The sequence below is a fragment of the Pipistrellus kuhlii genome, unplaced genomic scaffold (genome assembly GCF_014108245.1).
Source record: "Pipistrellus kuhlii isolate mPipKuh1 unplaced genomic scaffold, mPipKuh1.p scaffold_m20_p_9, whole genome shotgun sequence".
Taxonomy (NCBI): Eukaryota; Metazoa; Chordata; class Mammalia; order Chiroptera; family Vespertilionidae; genus Pipistrellus; species Pipistrellus kuhlii.
The window spans coordinates 26266794-26287036 of record NW_023425595.1 but is presented as its reverse complement, the minus strand read 5'-3'; the positions used below and the strand labels follow the sequence as shown (position 1 = coordinate 26287036).

At 44.7% G+C, this 20243-nt stretch overlaps 1 non-coding gene and 1 pseudogene across 1 annotated transcript; both read left to right on the top strand.

The window, feature by feature from the left end:
* The first annotated feature begins 14623 nt into the window (after positions 1–14623).
* LOC123651900 overlaps positions 14624–20243 on the top strand; it is a 101750-nt pseudogene continuing 96130 nt past the window's right edge.
* On the top strand, positions 19819–19922 carry LOC118713810. Its single transcript, XR_004986378.1, has one exon. It is a non-coding gene; the product is annotated as a U6 spliceosomal RNA (small nuclear RNA).

The following is a 20243-nucleotide window of genomic DNA, read 5'->3' as shown; positions in this document are numbered from 1 at the left end:
ACAAAGTTTCAATTGTAGCCAGGACCGGTTTGGCTCAGTGGATAGAGCATCGGCCTGCGGACTGAAGGGTCCCGGGTTTGATTCCAGTCAAGGGCATGTACCTTGGTTGCGGGCACATTCCCAGTGGGGGTGTGCAAGAGGCAGCTGATCGATGTTTCTCTCTCATCGACATTTCTAACTCTCTGTCCCTCTCAATTCCTCTCTGTATAAAATCAATATATATATATATATATATATAAAGTTTCAATTGTAGAAGGTAAATAAATTCCATATACCAGGGCTTCTGCTTGGGTTGCTGGGGGGTGTGGCTGGCCTACAAACCACCAAAGGTGCCTCATTCAGGCCACCCCATGCCCCAAGGGAGCCCCCACCCTGATCCGGGACACCCTTCAGGGCAAACCTGCTGTCCCCCACCTGTGCACCAAAGCCTCTATCCTATCTAATAAAAGAGCAATATGCAGATTGATCATCACTCCAACACACAAGATGGCTGCCCCCATGTGGTCAAAGATCCTGCCCCCATGTGGACACAAGATGGCTACCACAAGATGGCCAGCAGGGGAGGGCAGCTAGGGGGGACCAGGCCTGCAAAGAAGGGCAATTGGGGGCAATCAAGCCTGAAGGGGATGGCAGTTAGGGGTGACCAGGCCTGCAGAGGAGAGAAGTTAGGGGCAAACAGGCTGACAGGGGAGTAGTTAGATATTAATCAGGCTAGCATGGGAGTGGTTAGAGGGTAATCAGACTGGCAGGCAGAAGCAGTTAGGGGCAATCAGGAAGGCAGGCAGGTGAGCAGTTGGGAACTAGATTGTGACAGGGATCTCTGATAGCCTGTTTAGGCCCAATCCCAGATTGGAGAGGGTGCAGGCTGGGCTGAGGGACACCCCCCCCCCCATGCATGAATTTTGTGCACCAGGCCTCTAGTTATATATATAATAAAAGTCTAAGTGACCATCTGACCATTCAACCATCTGACTGGTAGCTATGACGTGCAATGACCACCAGGGGTCAGACACTCAATGTAGGAGCTGCTGAGCTGCGGTTCCAGAGAGGAGGAGCCCAATTCCAGGGTGTGTCGCCTGAGAACCACTCTCTTGCAATCTGGGACTTCTCAGGGGATGTTGGGATGCTGGTTTCAGCCCAATCCCTGCAAGCCAGGCTGAGAGATCCCTTTGATGCATGAATCTGTGCACTGGACCTCTAGTAACTTATAATAATAGTAACATTTATTAAGCAGTGAGAATGGGAGAAAGAGGAATCAGAAGACCATTTTGAAAATAGATCCCAGGCAAGGGGCTAACTGAATTTCTCCTCCTCTCTCTTTCTGCCGCCTCCCTCCCAACTCTACTTCTCTCTCTTCTCTCTTTATCTCTCCTCCCTAACATCAGCCAGCAGTTTCTGAATCATTAACACTCCACGTTCGAGCCCATTAGATTACAAAGGCATTTCAGACAATTAGAAGTCAAAGCCATGGGCCCCGTGGGTCCAACCACAGGGTGAATTAACCACAGCTCCTCACCGCATCTTGAGTGATCATTTCTCTAACTGACATAATAATTAAAGTTTGCAACGTGGGAGACTGTGCTCCTAGAGGCCCATCTCTGCTGACAGCCAGGCTGAGCTGCACGTCAACCACAGTGAAATCCACTGGAGATCCTGGCTGTGGTGGTTAAGGGCACAGGGTCTGGCTGGCATCATCTACAACTGGTTTTCCATCCAGACTCCACTCATTAGTTGTGTGACTTTGAGCAAGTTACTTAACTTAATTTTTCTGTGTCCCAATATCTTCATCTGTGAGATGGAAAAAAGATAGCTCTGGTAAGTTAGACTGTGAAGCGTCTGGGATTTTGCCTGCTTTGAATTTTACTTAAAGAAAATCCAGCCTCTCCAGAGGTGCCGACAAAGCTCTGCGTGATCAGCTTCGCTCTGCTCCTCAGCACAGTGGCCTCCTTTCCATCCTAGAACACGCCTGGTTTTTTTCCTGCCTCAAAACCTTCACTCATGTTACTCTCTCTACCTGGAATAGCTCAGATTTTAAGCATAAAAGTCATGTCCTCAAAAAGCTTTTCTTGACAACCTAAGCTAAGTAGCCTCACGCCCTCACCCACTCTGCTTTTCATTGTTCTCTATCTCTGTGTCTTCTAGAATTGAAGGTCCAACAGAAAAACCAGTACTGTGGCCACTGGGCTAAAGAAAGGGGTTTCGAGAAACAGACAGGAGGACCAGAAGAGAGCGTCTCGAGAAGGAAGATACACGCAGAAGGGCCAAATGTTAGAGCCCATTAGATGGGACTTGCAAAGCCTAGGGAAGACACAAGATTAAAGATTGCACGTTGAGCGGAGAGGAGGGAAGAGAGTGGAGGACAGCAAGCACTCTTTTAAAAATGTAAGCATCTCGCTGAAACCGGTTTGGCTCAGTGGTAGAGCGTGGGTCTGCGGACTGAAAGGTCCCAGGTTCGATTCCAGTCAAGGGCATGTATCTGGGTTGAAGGCACATCCCCAGTAGGGGGTGTGCAAGAGGCAGCTGGTCGATGTTTCTAACTCTCTCTTCCTCTCTGTAAGAAATCAATAAAATTTATATATATTTTTAAAAATGCAAGCATCTTTAAAAAGGCACAAATTAACAAGTTCCCCTCATACTGTACAGGAAAAGCTTCTGACCTTAAGAGCCTTAAACATGGAAAGAAGGAGATAGAAAAATATGAAGGAATGATAGCAAAATACTATCTCCCTAAACTATGGATTCAAATTCTTACCTTTACCCCCATCGCTATCCCAACCCTAGACATTGAATTGCAAAATTTGGGGCCCATGTATTTTTAAATGGTGGTAGACTTCAACCCGCAAATGTGTACTGGTTGTGCCCATATATTCGCTTTCTTATGACTGTCATAATAAATTACCACAAAGAAGCACAGAAATGTATTCTGTTGTGGCTCTAGAGGTTAGAACTTTGAAATCACTGGGCCAAAATCAAAGCGTTGGCAGGGCCATGCTCACTCAGAGGGTCTGGGAAAGAGATCTGCTCTTCGCTTCTTCCAGCTTCTGGTACCCGCGGGCATTCCCTGGCTTGCAGCCACAGCACTTCAATCTTCAAGGCCAACATCTTCAAATCTCTCTTTATTTTGTCTTCACATCTCCTTCTTCTCTTCCCAGACTTTGACACCAGATAGTGCCAAATCCTTGCTTGTATAAGAACAGAGGTGGTTGCATTTAGTGTCCACCTAGATAATCCAGGGTTCTCTCCCCACCTCAAAATCCTTAACTGAATCAGGTCTGCCAAAACCTCTTTTTTGTCACATTCAGAAACATTCACAGGTTCCTGGGATTAGGAGATGGCTATCTCTTACTCAGAGGGTCATATTTTAGTCAACCACACTCCAGTTGGTTGTACTGGGGGGAAACAAAAAAGAGCAAAGACTCCTTTTCTATAGGTGATGGCTGGGTGGAAAGAGAAGGCAGAAGAGAAATTGGGAAGTGAGTATGCAGGGAGTGAAATCACAGGCCAGACCCTGTGAACTGGGAAGCAAGAGAGCTGGGTCCAGGCCAGCACCCGGGGAGATGGAGGATCCATACCTTCCCAGATGTTCCCCTGCCTCGCCTCTGAGAGCCCCTTCAGGAACCAGAAGGTGGGCTGGGAGGGATTGGGAGTCCTGGAATTGGAGAAGCTTGAGGAGAACCCTTATGGAGAAAAGGGCCAGTGACATCTGTATAATCAGAGGGCAGGCCTAGGACACAAACAGGCCTCTTCCAGAGGCCAGAAAAGGGGTCCCATGGAGACAGGTCACCTTGGGCCTGGAAGACAAACAGAAAAGTTACATTTGACCCTTCTGTGTGTATCTTCCTTCTCGAGATGCTCTCTTCTGGTCCTCCTCTCTGTTTCTTGAAACCCCTTTCTTTAGCCCAGTGGCCCACAGTAGCCACCTGCTCCTGGTGTACCCATCATGGGCTCTTTTCCCATCCCTGATACACTTTCTGCAAAGTGAGCAGAATGAGGCAGCAGGTGTTAAAAGTACTGTGTCCTAAGTCCCACTGCCTGGCTTCCCATTCTGTCTGTACTGACTCCTAGGTGTGCTCTCAGACAAGAGCCTTGCGGGCCCACAGATGAGACTTAGAATCTTCTTGTGTGAAGTACAGACCATCAGTTGTTTGAAGAACAGAGAATAGCATGCAGCTAGCCGGCTGCCAGTGGGCCGTGTCATCTGTCATTGTTATTTGCTTTTGTGGGTGCCTGTTTCAGCTCTCTGCCTGTCCTCTCTGTGCGTGTGAACTGAGCGGAGCAGCTGGAAAGCCGAGGTCAACAGGGACTCAGGCAGAGCTTGGAGGAAGGAAGTAGGGAGGGGGTGGAAGGTTGGGGGCCAAGGCTGTCCCTTGGTGGAAAGCATTTTTCTTCTTTTTTAAAAAATCTTAACCTGAGTATATTTTTTCACTGATTTTTTTTTAGAGAGAATGGAAGAGAGGGGGAGAGAGAAAGAGAGAAAGAAACATTAAAGTGAGAAATACACATCACTTAGTTGCCTCAGGGCCTGAATCTAACTTGCAACTGAGGTACGTGCCCTGGACTGGAATCAAACCAGGGACCCTTCAATCCGAGAGCCAATCCAGCCAGGACACACTTTTTCTTCTTTCTACCTGTTAGATGGCAGCAGCAAGGAGAGAAGCTGAGGCTGCGTACAAGTGACCAGGGGCAACAGGGAGTACCGTGGGCTGATGCCCCCACACACCGCCCTTTGCTCTCCCCGCTCAGCTAGCAGCGGCCTCTAACATTCAGCTAACCCCTCAGCTTCCTAGTTCCTGGTCACGTAGGAGAGACAGGGGGATCTGAGCAGTGCTTCACGGAGTGGAAGAACTGGGCCTGAGGAGAAAGGTGAAAGGAGCAGGAATTATTTAGTTGGAGAAGAGGCAGCCAGGGAGAGATTTAATAACAGTCTTTGAGGATCTAAAGGGTTATTATATCGAAATTGGTGACCAGGTTGCCCTTCTCTGCTCAGAGCACAGGACCAAAATAAATGAGTTTACACTCCAGAGGAGGAGATGCTCAAGTTCAGTTAAAAAGAATTAAAAAAAAAAAAAAAATCTTCCTGTCAGGGTGGAAATGGGCAGTTAAAGAGACCGGAGTGGACACATTAGGCAGTGCATGATGCCCGGAGGACAGCCTCCTGAACGCAAGGATGCCTCTGGCCAGGCAAGGCGCTAGGAGCACACGCCCTTCACCGGGATGCCAAGTGCTTCTCCAGTCCATGCAGTGATGGCTCCTCTCCCCACCGCAGACCCTCCGCCCAACTCTGACCCCCAGGGACAAAATCCTAGGAATTGTGTGCAGAAAAATAAGTCCTTTTTTGGGGTGTGGGATGATGGTGAGCCATGCAGCTGTTCCCCTTTTCTGATAACAAAAGCAGAATGCCTCCAAACACCACCCAAATGTATGGGAGGCTCAAGGGTGGCCCAGGGCCTTCTCCCAGAGATGAGTTTTTTCTGTCAATGAGAAAACGGCCTTTCTGTTCTGGACATGATGACAAAATCACTACAGGGGATTGATGACCCGTTGGCCCATTCATTCAGCAGGCAGCTACGGAGTGCCTAGAGAAAGGCTATTCTGGAGAAAGTAGCAGGACCGGCAGCTTCAAGACACAGAGCTAATGCATTTAGCAGAGAAAATCAGAGAACACAGACATCGAATCCAACACAGGCTGGCTCCGCTCTTCTCAGAAATGGAGGTTGCTGGCCAAGAGGAGCTGGCCTGTGTGTCTTCCTCAGCACTGTAGTCAGCCACGTTACCTACAATTCAGCCCTTCCTCTCCACCTAAATAGTAGCTCATTTAATCTTCATGTGATCACACGGAGGTTGCTATTATTACTCCCTGGCAAAATAGCAGCAGCAACTTCCTAGGGTTGTTGCAAGTTAAACAAATGAAGACCGTAAAACACAGGTGCTCCTAGCAAGTGCCACATAGGTACCCACTGTTATTGCCATTGCTGCTGCTGTTGTGGTTGTTAAAGAGACTAAATGGTCTGTCCAGGGCCATACAGCTCATAAGGCAGAGCCAGGCCAATCCGACACCCCAGTCCATAACCTTTCTGTCTACACAGAGGCACCACATGAAGCAGATAAAAGCATAGCTTCGTGGGGAAAGAAAGACAGAACAGATTTGATTCCAGCTCGGCCAGGGACCAGCTGTATGCCTTGGACAAGACATGTGGCCTCCCTGAACTCTAGTTTGTGAATCTGCATATGGGGATAATAAAGATACCCACCTCCAAGTCAGTTTTAAGGAGTAAGTGTTATAAGACTCAAAAGCTCTCATTAAGGCACTTAATGATGATGACTCTCATCAGCCAGACATACCTCAGCAAACAAGAACTCTATGCTGGCCAAGAGGAGATGCACTGTTTGGGTCTCAGGTCCGCAGGAGACCCCTGTCTAACACATGCCCATATACTTGTCAAGGGGCAGCTTTTCTGGCAGTTGAAGATACTACCAGACAGTGTGTGTTTCTCTCTCATTAAATCCAGACACTGGCCAGAAATTCCCTGAGTTCCTAGACACGGAGAATTCCAGGTACATCTACAACAGTTTTAGAGGCTTCCGCTTGCGTGCTGCAGGCAAGAGCAGCCGCCAGCCCCACAGGGCACTGCTTCTGTTTTTAAAGGCCGGAGGTGGGCTTTCCTGCTGCAGTCTCCACATGAAGAGCACGGGGAGCTACCTGGAGCTTCTGCGAGCCCCAAGGGCCCCACGTCTGACACATGCCTGCATCTAGAAACCAAGAGAGGAGAGAAAGCAGCAAGGTCCTGAGTTGGGAAGGCACGGGGGAGGGTTCAAAGACTTCGGCTGCTACTGCAAGAAATAAACTGGCTCCTGTCGTCGTTCAGCTGAGACCCACAGTCTCCCATTACTTTCCTGAGACCCCTTCTCTAAAGCAGGTTTCATTTTTTAATCCTATAAGTGTTTGGGGGATTAAATACCAATATTCCACTAATAAATCCTTTGCAATAAATATCATCTGTTATTACAAATGGCTCAAAGTACAGGTGATAGAGACCCAAAGCACAAAACAGAATCCTGTCTGAAGCAAGCTAGCTCAACTCCGGCCAGAAACCCAGTCACCACCCAGAACCTCCTAACTGCAAACATATAGCTTCCCATTTCCCAGCACTATATTTGAAGTGCTTTAAATATATTAACTCATTTAATCCCCACAAAAACCCTATTAGGTTGGTAATATTATCATTTTTATTCTACATATGGGGAAACTGAGGCACAGAGAAGAAAATAACGAGCCCAGACCAAACAACTATAATCTGCCGAGCCAGGATCTGAACACAAGCATTTGGCCCCAGAGTCTCTGCTCTTGACCTAGGAGCTGGACACAGGCCTCTGCTTTGTGCATGAGCAAAGCAACACCTGAGATCTCAGGACCCTAAAGGAATCTAAAGCAGCCTTGGGGACAGGAGGCGGGGGAGGCCATGGGCATGAGCATTACAGTAGGAACTGAGTACTAGCCTTTTCATTTTTCTTTTTGGTGATGGTAGAGGAGGGTTGGTTTATTATCACTTGCTAGTTTCATCCCTGAAAAGGCGTATTTATTCCTAGATGCAAGTCTAAGTATAGATTGAAGTGATGTTTTGAGCCAGCTGACAAGAGAGCCAGCATCCCACAGATCCAGAGCAAGGGCAGCAGTAGTAGGACAGGTCCAGTGTTATTTATGGAAAGTGTCAGGTCATACACTATCAGGGCCATGTAGGCCTGTCAGGGCCCAGGGGCTGTATCCAGCCCACGGGGACCAGCAACAAGCTTCAATTGGAACCAACACCTCACATTAACTCCTCCCCTTCAGTGTAGCCATTGTGACCCCAGGACTCCAACGGATAAGTGTTTTCAGAGAAAAGTTTGGGGAAAAAGGGTGAAGGGAAGAGCAGGCAGGGTACAGGAAGTGAAAGGAATGGGTGAGTCTAGTGTGTGTAGTCAGGGGCATTCCTGATGGAGGCCCCAGACAGCTCTGACATCCCAGGACTGTGGTCTTGGATCAGCTCATCCAGGCTACCCAAAGGTCTGAGTTCAACTCCAAGGCTACCTCAGGCATCTGTGCAAGTTCCCAAAAGCTTCGCCTAAGCCTGTGGAAATGATGCTAACTACAGCTCAAGGCATCTGTCTCCCATTCTTTTGTGACCTTGCTTCCACAACCTAAGAAATCAAGCTTAGTGAAACTCACTGAGCTCTCAGCTCACAAGAGGGATGGAGAACAGGGCTTTTTGGTTCCCAGGTGGAGCCCACACCAGGCTCTTCAATAGGACTGGTTCTAGACATACCACAGAGGCACAGAGATTTGGGGAAGGAGAGCCTCTGTTCCCCACACAGCTATAAGGTGCCAGGTGCCAGTGCTAGCACAGGTGCAGAGCAGGAAAAAGAAGCCAGTCTTTGTACTAGGCCAGGGGTTGGGGGCTGTGGTGGTGTACCATGAACGCTGCCTGGTCAGATCCCATGCTGATCCTAAATAACCAGTCAGGTTGAGTTGGTGCATTCCAGTCCACACCTAGAAGAGGGAATCTTCACCATCAAATAGTTTCCAGTATTATTCTCTGGCTGCTCTGCTCTGTTCATGCTTACTATCTTCCCCCTGCCTTCCCAACAAGGCCTTGAGCTTTGAAAAATCAAAAAACAAAAAACAAAAAAAAACCCACAAATGTAGTTATAGGCGATGATATTTTAAACATTTATCTCAAAAAGTAACAGTCGCATTGACTGATGGCTTGCTTAATGAACTGGGAGAACTAGCTGGAGGGTGTGGTGAACTATGTGACTCATCCCACACATCAGCTACCCTCCAACAGGAGCAGGGGAGTCTGCGAGGGAGGGAGCCAGGACTTAGACTGCTGAGCACAGCTCTGAGCCAGCCTCACTGCCCACGGCATCTTGCTTATTCCGCATGACCCCCTTGAGAGGGAGCTGTTGCCGTTAGAAAGGAAAAGGCATGCATGAAGCTGTAGTATTATGAGAGTGGCAACCTTAGCCTTGCTGGCTCAGAAAACTCACCAGGTTGGAACAAAGGGCAGGCCCATTTCTCAGGGACAGACTCTCAGGAACCAAGCTCAAGAGCAGATGCTAACACGGTCATGGCAATGAGAGGTGCGCCCATCCTGCGGACCTGCACAGGGCCTTGTTGCTCTGTGGATGTTGAAAGCAAATAATTCACCAATGGCTGCCTGGTGTGTGTGGAATCAGAAGAGGGATGGCACTGGGGGTGCTCAGAGGATTCTGTAATTCCAGTTCATCTACTGAGTGTCAGCATCGGAGTCACCTTCTCTGGCAGCCTCCGTGGCCCCACCTCCCACGTTATACCATGACTGGGCCAGCACGCTACGCTGTGCTCCCAAAATGCATAGCCCTATCATGGCTCTGACCGCCCTGCGCAGCAGTCTTCACAATCACACAACAGTCAGCTGGGCCACCACATGTCATGCTGCTCTGAGGCAAGGAGAGTGCCTTATCCCTACGATGTGCCCATTGCCCACTATCTAGAGCAGTGTTTCCCAAACTTTTGACATACGTGTACCCCTTCTATAATTTTATTAGCGCTGAGTACCCCTCGTACTCATGAGAACGTAGAATTAGGCGCAGCTAAGCACGGTGCAGTGCATATCCCCACCAAACTCCGGTGCAACGTGTACCCCCACCAAACTCTTCCCGTACCCCTGGGGGTACACGTACCACACTTTGGGAGACACTGATCTAGAGGATCTCAGGGAATATTTCTGGTGATGTGAAGATTATAAATCTCTGGGCCAGGGCCCCTTCTCACTGGTCAGCTGTCTGAATGAGTCTGTCAACTTTGGGTTCTTTCTTATCCAGGCTGCGTGCTGATGTCACCCTTGTGTTTGTGCTTCAAACAGGATATTTACTGCTGTGAGTTTATATTCTACTAGAGGCCCGGTGCATAGCATTCGTGAACTCAGGGGGGTAGGTCCCTCATCCCAGCCTGTGCCCTTTCACAATATGGAAGTCCTCAGGGGATGTCTGACTGATGGCTTGGGCCTGCTTCTGGGGACTGGCAAGGAGAGAGCCTACACCATCAATCAGATATCCTTAGCACTGCCACAGAGGTGGAAGAGGCTCCTACTACCGCCTCTGTGCTCACCAGCTGTGAGCCCAGCTCAGGGTTTGTGGCTCCTGCATTGAGTGGTTAGTGCACTTGACTGGTCATTCTGCCATTTGGTCAAATTGCATATTAGCCTTTTATTAGTTAGGATTAGCAAAGTTTTAAACACAGTGTAGCCAGGCACCTCCACTGAAGGTTTGTGTATCTTCAGTCATCCAGTCAGTTCCAGGTGACCTCCCGCGTCACTCCTCCCATGAGATCTATGCATTTGGGGAGTTTTCAATATTTAGCTCTTAGATAGCAAGCATAATGTATAATGATAGGGGATTGGTTAAATAAACCATACCTCCTGACAATGGAATATTGTGCAGCCAACACAATAATGTTTACAAAGTAGTTTTAATAAACCACCATAGGAATTCTTATTACTACAATATAATGAGAAAAAAAGAAGTAGGTTAAAAATTTATGTACATCATATGATTTTAGCTATGTGACTAAGGGGCAAAGATAAAATACTGTTAAAAAGTAGCTACTTCTGCATGGTGAGGTAATAGGTAATGTTCCCCCTTTTTCTTTTTGCTTTATGTTCTTCCTAATTTATAATAAGTAGTAGGGGCCCAGTGCACAAAATTTGTGCATGGGTAGGGTCCCTGGCCTGGCCAGCAATTAGGGCCAATCAGGTTCCCCATCCTTACCCCCAACCTCCCCACCTTCTCCTTCCCTAGCTCCCTCAGTGCCCACCGCTGCCACTGGTTGCCCGCCATGTTCCACACCACCCCCTGGTGGTCAGCACACATCATAGCAAGTGATCAAACTCCCGTTCTCCCTATCAAACTCCTGAGGGGACATTTTGCATATTAGCCTTTTATATATATATAGTTCATGTCACTGTTATAATTAAGTGAAACAATAAACTTGAAGGAAAAAAAAATCATGAATAGAACATTTTCCACTTCTCTAGAACTATATTGCTACTTAATTATGTGTCCTCTGATCAATTTTTGTACATTCTAGAGAAATTAAAATGAAGATCTCTTCCTTCCCCTGTCCCAGGCAGAAGAAATGGCCTAGTGTGTCATGAACTGGAGTCTAACTTCCCTGCCTGGGTTATTTTCCCATCCCTGTCACCCTCTTGTCACCCCTAATACTTTCCTGGGACACTCTGGGTTAGCATGCAGCACCCCATTGGCATGGGAAATGTGTAAAGATGAGAAAATACAGACGCTGCTTCCACCAAAGGACTGGGTAGGTGCTGACATGACTTCAAATCTCTTCTAATAATCATCTGATGCTTTACCCAAATATCTCCCATGTAACATTTTTTAAACGTTGGTCTTGTTTCACTGAGGTAAAATTCACATAAAATTAAGCATTTGAAGGCGAGCAATTCAGTGGCATTTAGTACATTCACAGTGTGTATAACCACTGCCTCTATCTAGTTGCAAAATGTTTTCATGCCAACAGGATACCCAGGAAACAGTTTTCCCCGACTCCCCCCCCACCCTCCCCTTGGCTCCCAGCCTCTAGCATCACCAATCTATACCTGTCTCTATGAACTTACTTACTCTGGGTTTTTCATATCAATGAAACTATGTGATATTTTGAGTCTGGCTTCTTATACTTAGCATAATCTTTTCAAGGTCCATTCCCTTTTGTGGCCAAATAATATTCCATTGCATGAATCTACCACATTTTGTTTATCCACTCATCCAGTGATGGACATTTGGATAATTTCCACCCTTTGACTATTGTGAATAAGGCTTCTATTAACAAGTGTGCACATGTACTTGATTCATATGTAATATTAATAAGCTTATATTCTTTTAAGGTAAATATCTGTGCTCACCATCTCAAGGCTTCCACCAGGGGGATCCTACATTGAAGAGCAAACTAGGACAAAGTCCCAGCAATTCAGCAAGATGAAAAGGGTTGTAGATTGAGAAGCAACCAGCCATGGCAAGCAGGAATTGTAGATGTATTTCAGGAACAAATTAGTGGGAGAAAAGGGGGGCATGACAGAGAAAAAGTAATTAGTACTACACATCTCTGGGAGTGTCATTTAATCAAGCAAAATGCTGGCGATAGAATTAGCCACATCCTACCTTCTCATGTTCCTCATTCTATGTGCCTGAAAGTACATCCCACTGTGTCTCTGGAACATCTCAGGTGGCAGCGGTGGCTGGGCCCCCAGACATGTTCTGAGACAGAACGCCACACAGCTCAGCTGACCACCGGCTCTCAGGTCCTCCAAGGCTCATCAACCAGCTTCTCCAAACCCTCAGAGAATGGCTTCGTCCAAGCAAAGAGGCGAAGCTAGACATCATCTCAGTCCTTTGTGTGTCTCCTGGCCACACTGGGAAGCAGGATACCAATTAGAGAAAACAGAGCTGGAGTGCAGCATAATGGTTGGGAGATCAGACTCTGGAGCACAGAGGTGCCAGCCTGTGGTTGAACCCAGCTTGCTTCTTACTTGCTGTATGGCCTTGTGAAAGTACAACCATTCTGAGCTTCAGTTTCCCAAATACCAAACTGGGGTTAGTGAAAAGCACCAATCTCATTCAATTGCTGTGAAAATTAAAAAAGAAAGAGTAGGTCACTTTAATGAAAGAGCTCAACAAATGTTAGCAAGGGTGCATTCAATTGATGCTCAATCTTGTTAGCTAAAATGTCCACAACTATAGTGCTGAAGCATCAATTGAGCATCAATTGAGCATCAATTGAGCATCAATTGGAAAAAAATACCAAGAGCGGGCCCCGGAATAGAGCCCCTCCTCTCTCCCAGGAAGGCCCCCGGAGGCTGACTTAAGTCTCCTAGTCTCCCTGAGGCAGCCGTTTCCCCAGCCTTGGTCAGGTGCAGCCTCTAAGACCTCCAGCCAACTTAGGCTGATGCCTCCAAATCCATGGAGCCATCCATTCTTCAGGGGCACAGATTGTCTCAGGCTTCACTTGTCTCCTGCAGCACCTGAAATGCAGCCCTCACATACCAAGCAGGGCACAGAGAACAACATTGGCATGAGTCCCACAGTGACACAGAGCAAGGGACTATCAATTCTTTGGGCTTTTTGTTTTCTTCTTAAGGAATGAAGTGTGTGTGTGTGTGTGTGTGTGTGTGTGTGTGTGTGTGTGTTCTTTTTAAATGAATACATTTAAAGATATTGAGGTAATACACACATATGACAAAAATGAAGGCAGGGATGAGTAAACTCTGGGAAATATTGATTCTAGTCTAAGGTACCTCTGGACCTGTGACTGTGATTTACACAATATCCCTCCATGTCATTGGATTTCTTTAACTCGGTGCCTCATTCACCAGCCTTTTCCTTATTTACACTCACTCAGAGTCAGGTGCTATAAGTGTTGAGCGATAGGAAGGTGAGGAAGAAATGACCTCTGTTCTCCTCATACCCAGGGGAGAAGGTGGGCATGTCAACCAATAGCACAAGAGAGGGAGTGGCCAGAGGGAATTCCTTCAGCAGTTTATGTCAGTGGTGCTTCTAGGCTGAGCTTAAAAACTCCCAAAATACCTGATGAGACTTCATTAAGGCAGTTGGTCAAAAGAGATCCTAGAGCTCTGCAAGATGCTGGTGATTGTCAGGGCACTGAGATAGCATGATTTGCATGTGATGGTATCATGATCCGTGCAGCGGTGCTCCAAGGTTGTCACATTATAATGTCAGTGCTATGGCATGGTGGGGTGTGAGGTGTGGAGTCTGAATACAATTTCACGGTGTATCACTGTGTTGGTGCCAAGTCCCATTTTGTCATGGTTAATGTTCTGGGCACGTATGTGCCATAGCAATTGTGTCATGACATTTGGTGCCAGATTGCCAGGATGTTACAGGACCAATGCAACTTTGCTAGGTTCTGGTTTTGTGCGCTTATACCAGGTGAGGTCCAGGTGATGCTGCCTTTCTTGCATATCTTATCTGTCAGGCACATCTCAGCCCTTTTGTGCTTAGGAACAGTAGATACCACTTCAGCACTATAGTTGTGGACATTTTAGACAGTGTAATCACCAACGAAGAGCACAAAAATGCAAGAGGAGACATGGCACTAACTAGACTGTGGAAAGAACAGTGTTTACAATATGAGAGCTGAAATAAGAAGATTGAGCATCAATTTAATTCAATCTGAGTGGGGAACACACACATTGGGTGACTCAAATTCTTCTCCACAAATGGCATGAAAGCACCATGAGGGTTGGTGTTGGGGTTACAAATAAATTTTAGCTGGTAGGCAAATTTGCAAACACAGAATCTGCATATAAAAAGGATGGATTATAATTGGAAGGAACACATACAGACACAGGACAGAAGGGAGCATTCTAAGTGCTTTACATTAGTAACACAATGAAGCCTGTCTTACTACTGTCTAATTTCACAACTCGAGGCATGGAGGCCAAAAAGAAGGTAAAAGATCTTGCTGAAGGTCCCATAGCCAGGAAGTGACAAAGCCAGCCTGTGAACCCAGGTATCTTGCTCTAGAACCCCAGGCTTAGTCCACATTGTCTCTGGGTAGCAATTGCCACCAATGGCCTTCGTTTCTCAAGAGAAGCACTTGGAATCTGAAGACCTGAAACGGCACCTTTCCTCCAGCATGGGAGTGTGGCTCATACTTTCTCTTCCAGAGCAAGGTAAGCTTTCCTGAGACTTCCCCCAGGCTGATCTCCCATGTTCATTTGGTGACCTCCACTGAAGCTTCTATCACTGGCCTTGTTGTTACTGACACATCTGCTTTGGCTGCCCTGCCTCACTGGGGAGAGCCCTCTCTTCCTGCCATTGGACCCCAGAGTTGCCACTTTCTTAGCGGATACTCTCTCAAAGTTTTCCTTTGTGTGAGTTAGGAGAGTGCTGTATGGTATCCTCAGGACAGGTCATTAAGGCTAGACACATGGTGTCATCTCCACGGCTCAGGCAAGAGTTCAGGTCCCTACATGGGAGTGATTCTCTGATTTTTTGAGCCCTTTGTCCACTGCAGTATATGCTCGAAGAGGGAAGGGTGGTATGGTAGAATGGCTACAAACACCAATTTTGAAGTCTGGGAGATTTGTGTGGCTGTGGAAAAGTTACAAACCACTCTAAGCCTCATTTTCGACACTGTAAAGTAAAAGTGATACTACTTGCCTTATGATAGAAGTGGAAAAGCTTGGTACCGTCTTTATAAGGTGGTTGAGAAAATTAAGAAAATTCATACAAAAGACTTCACACAATACCCGGTACCAAGCAGAGCTCAATGAACTCATCTTATTTTCCCCCACTTATATTACTGTTAGTGTTCTGCACCTACCACCATCAATTCTGAAGGTCTTTTGTAGATTCTCGCAAGAATTCTAACACTTCAAAATCAAATAAAACTCTTGGTGGTTTGTACATATCGCTTAAGCTCCTAAGTCAGGCATAAAATTGGATATCTTTATACCCACCTTCACCATAAAATTCCCAGACATTCAGGGACTCTAGGAAGGTGGTAGCAATGGTGGTATAATTTTTTATCTTTGTTCATCACTCCACAAACAGAAAAGCTACGATAGCAAAAATCAAAATCTCACAGACAACATCTATAGCAAATCAAGAATCCATACCAGCCCCAAAATATGAACAGTTGAGAGAAAAAACAACAACAACAAAACAAATATCCCCAGACCATGTGACATCAACAACTACTGTGAGGGAAGCAAAAAAGATACAGGATTTATATTGAACTTGGGAGCCGAAAACCCCAAATTGCCAATTGAAGGGAAAATGCTTTAGTGAAGGGAAACACAATTTGGAAAAAACAGCCATAACCAGCAGGAACTTTGCAGGCTTCAGTTTGTGGCCATAAGATCAGAGAATGCTGGGCAGCCTGGGTTCTAGGAACTCTTAGAACTTACAAGAGTTCCCTTCAGGACAAAGGTGTGAACTGAATAGAAATTACTTGGGTAGAATCTAATTTACATAGGACAAGGCACTTGGGAAAAAGGGAAGAAAAGCTCCTGATGAAACTGGGGGAGGTTAAATGAACCAGCAGATGTTAGAATATATAAGCCATGTATTTGAACACTTGGTAATAACAGAATAGTGGACTGCAGAGCTATGAAGCTAGGAAAACAATCCTGGCCCACTCTCCTTACCAAAGTGGATAGAATAACTCATGCCCTTTAAGCATAAACAACAAAAAAGGATTGTCTTTCAATCCCACACAAAGTTATTTTAAGAAGAAAAAAACAAGAATAATGTTCTCACAGACAATGAAATATGCCAGAAATAAAGAGTAAAAATGCAAAGAAGAAAAGAAGAAAAAAAACCCACGCACAAATGGCTGCCCTGGTGAAATCTATCAAAACATTTAAAAGAAATAATGTCAATCTTACAAAAACTTTTCTTTTTAAATAGAGGAAGAGCTGAAACCGGTTTGGCTCGGTGGTAGAGCGTCAGTCTGTGGACTGAAAGGTCCCAGGTTCGATTCTGGTCAAGGGCATGTACGTTGGTTGCGGGCACATCCCCAGTAAGGGGTGTGCAAGAGGCAGCTGGTCGATGTTTCTCTCTCATCGATGTTTCTAGCTCTCTATCTCTCTCCCTTCCTCTCTGTAAAATATCAATAAAATATAATTTAAAAAATTAATTAATTAAAAAAATAAAATAGAGGAAGAAAAAATACTTCCAAACTCAATTTATGAGACCGTAATAACATTGGTACCAAAACCTTATAAAAATACCAGACATTACAGATTAATATCCCCATGCATATAGATATAAGAACCTTAAAAATATGTAACTAAAATCAACAATATATAAAAATGATAAAACTTTATAACCAACTAAGATTTATCTCAGATATGCAAGGTTGGCTTAACTTTCAAAAAGCAATTAATGCTACTATATTAACAGGAAAGAGGGGGGGAAATCATATGACAGTTTTAGTAAATGCAGAAAAATCCTTTCACAGAATTCAATACATATTCATGATTAAGCAGGGGGGAACCTTATCAGCAAACTAGGAATAGAAAAGGAATTCCTTAGTCCCTATGTTAGTATGGATCTTCTAAAAAGCAGATAACAAAGAAGGATTAGACATGCAAGAAATTTCTTAGAGGAAATGCTTGTGAAAGGAAATGAGAAGGCCTAGAAGAGAATGAGAGACTTGTTAGTTCCTGATACAAATCTGGGGAAGGAGTGGAGAAGAAGGCAGGTGATGTAGAAGCATCTGAAACTTCAGTGAAGCTTTTAGAGAGTTAGGCAAAGCCATGAGGGAGTCCTCAAGCCAAAGTCATGGCCCCCAGAGAAATCCACAGCTCCTGGGCACTGGCTGAGAGAAGTCTTTGGGAAGTCTGACTTCAGCACAAAGTGATGGATTTCAGAATACAGCTGTTGGGCTCTCTACCTTTAAGCTTCTTACACTTGGAAATTTAAAAAATGCATTTTCATAGCTACCAAATTGTGGGAGAATATCTATGAAAAAAAAAAAACTAAAATTGATCTCAGCCTTCATGATAAAACCTGGAACACTTTTCTCTGAGATCCAGAATGAGTTGAGGCTGTCTATTCTAACACTTCCATTCTGCATTGTATTAAAGTCCCAACCAAACCAAAAAGCAAGAAAAGGGCATAAAGATTGGAAAAAAATAAGTAAATGATTGTATATTTAAGATACCTATCAAAAATATACTAATTAATATATGAATTTAACGAGATTTCAGGATACAACATACAAACAAGTAATTGCATTTCTATACACTAGCCCCCAAATAACTAGAAAATTGGGAAAATACTATTTACAATAGCATCAAAAAAACAACAGAAATCTAGGGGTAAAATTAACAAAATATATGAACATACTGGGAAGTTAAAGAAGACTTAGATATATGGAGAGATGTAACATACTCTTGGATTGGAAGGCTCCATATTATTAAAATGTCAATTATCTCAACATTGATCTATAGATCCAATAAAATCCCATTATAAGCTCACTGTGCTCCCTAAAATTCATATGTTGAAGCCCTAACCCCTAGTACCTCAAGAAGTGACTGTATGTGGAGACAGGGCCTTTGAAGAGGTGATTTAGTTAAAATAAAGCTGTTAAGGTGAGTCCTCATCCAATCTGACTGGTGCTCTTCCATAAAGAGGAAATTTGGACACACAAAGACACCAAGGATGCTCACACACAGAGGAAAGACAATGTGAAGACCCAACATGCAGCTAGCCATCTGCAAGCCAAGAAAAAATTAAACTCGCTGACACTATGATCTTGGACTTCTAGCCCCTAGAACTGTGAGAATGACTAAAACTTAAAAGCTTGCTAATACTATTTGTCAATGAGGATATAGAGCAACTGGAACATTCTTACACTTTTGATGGATTGTTAATGGTATAACACTTTGGGAAAATAATTGTCTGTTCTTTTTTATAAATTTTTGTTTCCTTATTTTTAATTTTTTTTAATTGAGATGTAATTAACATAATATTATATTAGTGTACAACATAATTATTTGACATTTTCATATGTTGTAAAGTGACCACCACAGTAAGTCACCATGCATAGTTACAATTTTTTTCCTTGTGATGAGAACTTTTAAGATCTGCTCTCTTAGCAGCTTTAAAATATACAATCCAATCTTGTCAACTATAGCCATGCTATACATTACATTCCAGGAATTATTTATTTTTTAACTAGAAGTTTGTACTTTTTTACTCATTTCAATCCATGCTACCAACCTGTTCTCTATATTTAAGAGTTCAGGGTTTTTGTTTGTTTGTTTTAGATAGATACAAGTGAAATCATATGGAATTTATCATTCTCTTCTTTCTCTTAGTATAATGCCCTCAAGGTCTATTCATGTTGCAAATGGCAAGATTTCCTTATATTTTTAATGGTAGAATAGAATGCCACCATTTTGCAAACACAAGAAATCATGAATCTGGAAAATAATTATCAATGACTGTTATATCACAAAGAGACAGCCAGTCAGTAGGTGCCAAGTGATGGGACCACAGGACAATACCTACAATGTAGAACTATAGGTAAACAAATCTGAATCAGACCAAGTCACTAGATCTTGCTGACATTTTATAGGAAATATAGGGGCTAAAGTGACACCTAAGGGATGCAGTCCTATCTGAAAACTACCTGGCCTCTTCAACAAATGGATGGCAAGGGGATCTATCAGCTGAAGAGACTAAGAGAAATATCAACCACTTGCCATGTGTGAATGTCATTTAGATTCCACTGGAGGCGGGGGGAGAAGGGGTGCAGAAACAACTGTGGAAATTTGAACACTGACTAAAAAAATCTATTAACTGCAGATAACCCACCCCAAATGTAGGTTTTCTTTTTGTCACTTTAGGCAGCCTCACTTCTGTGGGGGCTGGATTGGCTCTTAAACAAACACCTTTCAGTGTGGCAAGGCGACAGAACTCTGTCTGGACAGACTGCCAAGCCTTAGCCTGGACACTGGCCACTCAGACCATCATCCCAGGCTGGAACTAAATGCTGGTCTAAGGCACTCTGCCATCCCATAATCAGACAGTAGACACCCTGCTGGCATGTCCAGTAATATATTTCAGAACCTCAGGTAGCTGAATCACCCCTTCTACCAAGAAATCCCCTCTGACCTGTACTGCTCATAAGTTTCTACACACACACACACACACACACTCTCACACACACACTCACTTACACAGACACTTACACATACACACACACTCACACACACAGTAACTAGCAGTGTCTTAAAAGAATAAGCACCAGTGCTTGTTTCAGTAGCACATATCCTGACCTTGGAATGATACAAAGATTAGCATGGCCCCTGGGCAAAGATGATGTGAAAATTCATGAAGTATTCCATATTTAAAATGTAAAATACCGTAAATAAATAAATAAATAAATAGGCACCATATACCTATCTATCACTTGCTGTGTCAGGCACTGCATTCAACGCTCACAATGACCCTGGAAGGAGATATTATTATTCCATTTTACAGATGAGGAAATGGAGACGAAGCTTTAAGTAACCTAACTTAATGAAAACCACACAGTTGGTAAATGGTAGAGCTGGGATTTAAAACCAGGTCTATCTGCTTGCAAAACACGTTTATTTAATCACTACACCGAATTGCCTTCATTAGCAGCAAAGAGGCCATTCAGGCAGTGCCCTCATGGGTCCTGGATCTGT